The following is a 6,898-nucleotide window of genomic DNA, read 5'->3' as shown; positions in this document are numbered from 1 at the left end:
GGGAGATCATTTTATCTTCGCTTTCTTGGCTTTTAAAGCCAAAAAAGCGGAGATAAACCCCCTTGATAATATGCCCCTATATTACTTATTCTACACCAATGCACTCTACACCAATGCACTCTGCACCATTGCACTCTACACCCCTTTACTCTAAGCCAGTGCACTCTACTCTGCACTACTTTAAGCCACTGCACTCTGGACCACTCTACACTACACCACAACACTATTTTCCACTCCATACAGTGCCACTCTATGACACCCTACCCCACTCCACTCTACGCCACTCCACTCTGATACTCCACTGTACCCCAACAAATGGGTCCCTTGCTCGCTGTGCCACCGGAATCAAGCTAGCCTGGCTGATGAAGTGTGTTACCTCGAAACCGGTCCCAGGATGCTTGTTTCCAGTCCGGTGAGGATCTGGCCTCGCAGTTCTGGCTGGACGGTTCCCATAAGGAGCAGGGTCAAGACTGATGTGCTTATGGCTTGGTCCAAACTGGGGTGGCGTAGTGAGCAAAAGAACGATGGATTTAACCCAGATCTCTTGACTGGGGGTGAATGTTTGATTCATTCATCATTCCGTCCATATTTGTGCCGCAGCACCACCTGAAGAAAGCATTGCTGAAATAGTTGGCATATAGCAAACAACAGGTCTACATCATGGAATCATCACTAAAGTCAACAACAATTAATAATGCCTGTTTGTGGGATCCCATGACACTTTACAAGAGAAAATCTTTTTTTTTTTTTTATAGATGCCTATTTGTTATGGTATTCACCTGCGAGTGTTTACTGAAACTGAGCAGGCGTATGTGTCTAGCTTATCCTAGGGCAGGTTAATTGAACAGCCACAACTTCTCCAGCATTGGATCTTTCATATATCCACATGCTTAAATCATTCCAAACCTTCAGACTGGGAATCCCCAGTACATTAACATAGCAGAATATGTTGTAAAACATACAGCATACAATATAAAGTGTAAAAAGACCCTAGGCATGAAACGTCATAGTATCTTTAGTAGCTCATTTGAAAGAACCCAAACTTCAGCCAATGAGGTGGATGCTTAAGCTCTCTTACAACCTCCTAGAAGCAACCACAACTCATATTTCTACCGCACAGTGTGTTTGAGGGAGTCCCCTGACAGAGTTCTGCTCTGACCCTTCAGTAAACATAAAATTGTTAATGTCTTGGTCTACCCAGAAATTGAATCAGCCCTATCTTCAGCACAGAAGTATTGTCAGTTGTTTTTAGTGAAAATTAATATATTTCTGGACCAATGAGATCTTTTGATCTGACAGGCAATTGTCGGCAACTGTGATCATGGCTGACAGAGAGACAAAAATCTCAATGTAACCCTTGTTCCCTTTGTGGAAACAAAAAGATTTTCACTGAGGACTTACATTCTCAGTGTATCTATAACTAGGCCTGGGCAAAGCTTGCGTAGTTTGCGGTACTTGGCACTACGCGAACTGCACGTAGCACAGTGCGAACACGCGTAGCGTAGCGCAGCAGTCGTTTTTTACTTGCTCGCGGTTCTCAACGTCAAGTTGGCGACCGCAAGAAAGCAAAATGACATGCCGGTGAAACGTTTTCCTCGTTCGCGATCAGCAACATTAAGTTGCTGATCCCGAGCGTGGAAAATAAACCTCCCGGTGGGATTATCAACGCGGGGAGGCCAGGTTTCTCATTGCGAGTGGTCGCGTATGCTTGCGACCGCTCGCGATGAGAAACTACCAGTCCGCGTTGAGAAAGCTGCAGCTCGAGTAAAAATCTACTCGAGCGGCAGAAAACTACAGCTCGCACTGTGCAAGATGCCGTTTTCAATGATTGCACAGTGCCGAATGCTTGTCCGCACTGTGCAATCATTGGAAAGGCATCTTGCACAGTGCGAACAGGCTAATACGCAGTTCGCGTAGTGCTACACGAAGTGCTAGACGTAGCTCGCGTAGTGTGAAGTGCACTTCGCATAGCTTCGCGAAGCGCTACTTCGCAAACTACACCCAGCCCTATCTATAACCTTTACCCTATTCATAAAGCATCAGAATGCGAAATTTGTAAGACTTTTACAATTAAAACACTAAAGGACAGAGAAAGGAGGTTGGCATTATTCCTTATGGATAAAGAGAATTTTCCTCCTTCTAAAGTAGATGCCCCCTCTTCAGGGGAGGATTCCATGAAAAGTGCCCCTCCAAGCACTTTCACAAAGGCAGCGCATGAGAGGAGACTTATACAGTTTCCTGAGCATAACTTATTATATATAGCACTTGCAGCTACCTCCTCAGGTAAAACGCAAAATAAGCTTACCTGTAAGCACTATAGAGGAGATCAAGCTGTAGTAAATAAGAAGAAATCTTTAAAAGACTTAACTTCAAAGGAAACATTGCCAATGATGAGACCGTCAATGACATCAACACTGTTGTCGATGATAACCCTACTGTCAACTACTAAAACGCAGTGACAACCACACTGTCAACTGTACACTTATGAGGCGATGCCGTTTTCACCATTAAAGGTGTTCAATTTACCTCCACCTCCAATATTGTAGTCAGACCAAGAGGAGTCTTGTGATTATGACTCATAACAGGTCGCAGTCCAACACAATTAGATATAGGATATGTCCCAGATTTTGGAGAAGAAATGGAGGACAACGAGTCCTACAACAAATAGGTTTATCAGCAACATTATAAGTATCACTCCACCCAAATTGGTTAGAGGAGAAACCAAGATATTATGATTATAGGTAACCAGATGTGCTCCAAATGTAGCAACAGATGATGGATATTTTCATAAAATGGTGTTACTTGCCACCACCTCCATCTACTCCTTTACTGGTTTTGCCTACTCAGCAATCATCACCTCTTCCCCCTCCAAGGAAACCATCTTACAGATCTGTTCATGGAGAGGACATGCATGATGTTGACTCTAATTATTCTGTATATTTGATATGGAGGAGGGTGAGCTTCCACAAGATGAAAGAGGACAAGATGGGAATTCATTGTCCAAGTGGAAATTATAATGGGCTAAATCCACGGTACTCTACAGATGATATCCCTAAGTGTCTTTCATTAATAGGAAGAGCTGCCAAGAAATTCAATCTACCAATGATGTCTGTAGTTTAGCCTTGTTTTTTTATGACTTTAAAGAGCAACCCTGGAAGTGTGTTAAGTTTATACTCCTTCTTGATTTATGTCTGTTCGGAAGGTTTGAAATGAATGATGACATTGGCGACAGTTCCAGCGGTGATACCTTGTCTGGAGAAAAATAATAAGGGTATGGATTCCGCTCACTAGTCATACTAAACTGGATTTAGACATTTTTCCAGCAGCTCAGAGATGAACCAAGATGCCAATAACTTCATTTTCTGGTCTGACAGACCAGGATAGCAAAGGCACGATAATCAGGGCTGAAGAATTTGGACCATGGCAGGGACCTCAATTAAGACAGCCAATGCCCTGGTATTTCTAAGTCGCTACGATCACCAGATGCGGCATAACATTGCTCTATTACTGGACCTCATTCTTGAAGATAAGAGGAAAGTGGCGAGAGCTATCCTGAGGGAAGGGGAGTTTACTCCTTCCTTCATTATTGTCGCCTCAAACCAAGGTTTTCGCCAACCGGCAGGAGGTAATGTGTTAAGAAGACAAAGATGATTAAAGTCCACAGCCTTCCATACTGACTTCAAATCAAAGATTCTGGATATGCCTTTTGATGGCCTCACTCTTTTTGGCAAACATATAGATGAGACTTTGCAAGGTCTTAAAACTGGAACTGCAAAGGTATTGGGACTTTTGCAGTATCTCAGATTTGGAACGTCTAGCGCCATATTATCAAGAAAGGTTCTGGTGTTAACCTGGGCTTCTATGGAAATTCACAAGGGCATATTATCAAGCCCATTATCGCCGCTTTAGCGGCAGTTTCCTATCGATAAAAGCGGCGATAATGTATCGCCCTTTCTTGATAATATGGCCCCTAGTTTTCATGGCTTAAGAAGATCACACATTTTAAAGGAGAATTCAATCGATATGGATGTCAGGAACATACTTATTATCCTCAAAGCCTGTCTGCATACTATCAAGGTTACTCCTTCAATAGCAATCAAAGACAGTCTCCGGGAGGAAATGATGTACCACATAAGGATGCTATAGTGACAATCGGAAAAAAGTTTGATGCTCTGCTTGTACCCCCTTTTCCAACTTGTTCTCAGAAGTTGGAGGGAAGAATTTACCTTTTTGCTCCAACATGGAACACCATAACAACCAAATGGTTGAAGCAAATTTTACAATCAAGTCATACGTTGAAGTTTGTCCGGAGACCCCCCTCCCCTCCCAGTTTGCCACCATAAAAGGAACATCAACTTAATTTGAAGGAGCTTCAAATGGAAATTCGTATGCTTCTCAAAAGGGCTGCAGAAATTGTGAAAGAAATAAAGGATTTTATTCCAGGTTCTTCCTTATCAACTAAAATGGGTCGGCGATTATTTTACAAGAAGTCATCCTCACTTTCAACAGAGAGAAATCATTGTTACAACCCCAGACAAAAATTCAATTCCTGGGAGCAATACTGTTGAGAAAAGCTTTTCCATCAGCTGAAAGGGTGAGAAAGTTGCAGAGAGTAGCAATGACTATTACTGCAAAACAATCAGTCACAGTAAGGCAATACATGTCTCTGTTGGACCTGATGGCATTATGTGTAGGCCTCATTCTTTTTTGCTCTGTATGAGACCTATCCAGCAAGAACTGAGTTTGCAATGGAAACAGATAGAAGACTCCTGGCAAAATATAGTCTGTGTGTGCCACAAAGTGCCTGAAGCAAGGATTGACATGGTGGAGGATCCCAGCAAATCTAAAATCAGGGCTTTCTTTTATGCCTATAACGGAAAGGATAATACTCACTATGGATGCGTCCATGGACAGGTAGGGAGCTCACCTGCAAGTACTTTCAACCAGAGGCCTCTGGTCAGATGCAGAGAAGAGGCTCCACATCAATGTGTTGGAACTCCGTGACTAGGGTGACAAACATTCCTTCCCAGATTAGCATGTCAACCAGTCCTAGTCAGAATAGACAACACAACATTTATGTTTCCAAGTCCTTCTACATGTGTTCAAATTAGCCAAGTGTGGCCTCGAATATTCTTCAGTCAAGTTCCATCTTGCTGCAATCTCGAGATTGAGGAAAATATCAACATCTACTCTGTTATCCCAAAGAATCATTAAACATTTTATGAAAGGGCACTTTAGAGCATTTCCACCTCTTAAACATCCTCCGGTTCCATGGAGCTTAATACCATCCTCAGTCAGTCGATGATACCTCCCTTTGAGCCGATACATAATCCTATACATAATGCAGACTTAAAAAGCGTCCCATGGAAAACAGCACTTTATTGTTTAATTTCCTTTAGTCAGGCTCTGTTACAGTTGTGCTCTGGCTTCTCAAGCCTCGCTTTCCTTTTGAATTTCTATTGACATTTTTTTTAACTGCTCTAGCCTCCCTTTGGTGGCGGCAGCCATTTGTGAAAGGTGATTTCATTTAACTGAACATTCTTCAGTATTGTGCACCCTCATCATTTCTGCAATGCACAAGCGATTATTTTCATAAGTGCGTCTTATACTTTGTGTTTGGTGATTTCTACTAGCAATATTTCAACCGTATGCAGGGGACTGGTGGGTTCTTCTTCACCCTATCATCTCGGTGATGCACAAGCATTTGTTTTCTATTGCATTTACTTAAGCTGTCCATGTGTATATACTATTTCAGTATCTGCGATACGCCCACTTTGGTTACTTTTGTGCATTTTCATTAATGTTCACTTTCCTGGTATCATTAGAACTTCCAAATACCATTACAGCACATTTATTTTATGCCAAGCGCACAGAAATGAACTCGCTCAATATCACAAATGAAATTGCACAAGCAAATTTCGAGATTAGAGTAAAAGAGACGAGGAAACTCCAGAAAACGTGTAATGGTTTACCACTGTCTTTATTGGGAAAATCTAATGCAATAAAAATGATGATTTTACATAAATGTACGTTCCATTTTAATACCATTCCACTGGAGTTCAAGATAAAATTGCTTAAGAAAACGCAAGGCGAACTGAACAACTTCATCTGGGCATCAAAAGGTGTACAAAGAGCATGGGAGAAATTGCATAGGAAAAACTAGCAAGGGGGTATCGCCAGTCCTGACCTCTTACACTACTTCAGATCCTTTCAATTTAAAAAACTTCAGTGTTACTTAAGGAGTATCCCTTCTATTTCTCCCACTACAAATCCGTCCTATCAGAAGAATATTGCCTATACAAGTTCAGCCACCCAAATAAAAAAAAAAAAATTAAGTTCATGGTCCTATGCCACACTTGTAATCTGTGATATCAGATCAGAAGCACACTGCAAATACTGTATTATTGTACCACCTCGCCAATTTGGGACTCCCCAGCAGTGGCGGCTGGTGACATTTGAAAGTGGTGCGGCGTAAAATTATTGTCATACTGCACCGCTTCGAGCGAGCCCAAACAACCTAAGAGAGGTTCGGGGGTTATCCCCCGTGAAAATTCTGAAAAAAGAGTGGACAAATTTTCAAGCAAATTTGAGAAAGCAAGGTTAAGAAAGCAATTGTGAAAGTGCAGTTATTACATTAATAAATAGATGTCATATAACATAGGTAGCTGCTTATTCAGTATAACCACACAGCTTCATAAGAGACTTCAAGATACAATGCATTGTTGAGTAATATCAAAGGAAGCATTTTTTTATTAGCCACAGTGTTGTACCGAGACACCAAGAGGCAATATGGAAACATGATAAAGGATCAAGGTGCTGAAAAATAGCCTTGAACATAAGCTTCCCAGCCCAGGACATGAGCTCAGCAGCACCCTTGTTTAACGGGCATACCTGACTC

The sequence above is a fragment of the Lissotriton helveticus genome, chromosome 5_1, assembly GCF_964261635.1.
Source record: "Lissotriton helveticus chromosome 5_1, aLisHel1.1, whole genome shotgun sequence".
Classification (NCBI taxonomy): Eukaryota; Metazoa; Chordata; class Amphibia; order Caudata; family Salamandridae; genus Lissotriton; species Lissotriton helveticus.
Note: the sequence above shows the minus strand (reverse complement) of the source record.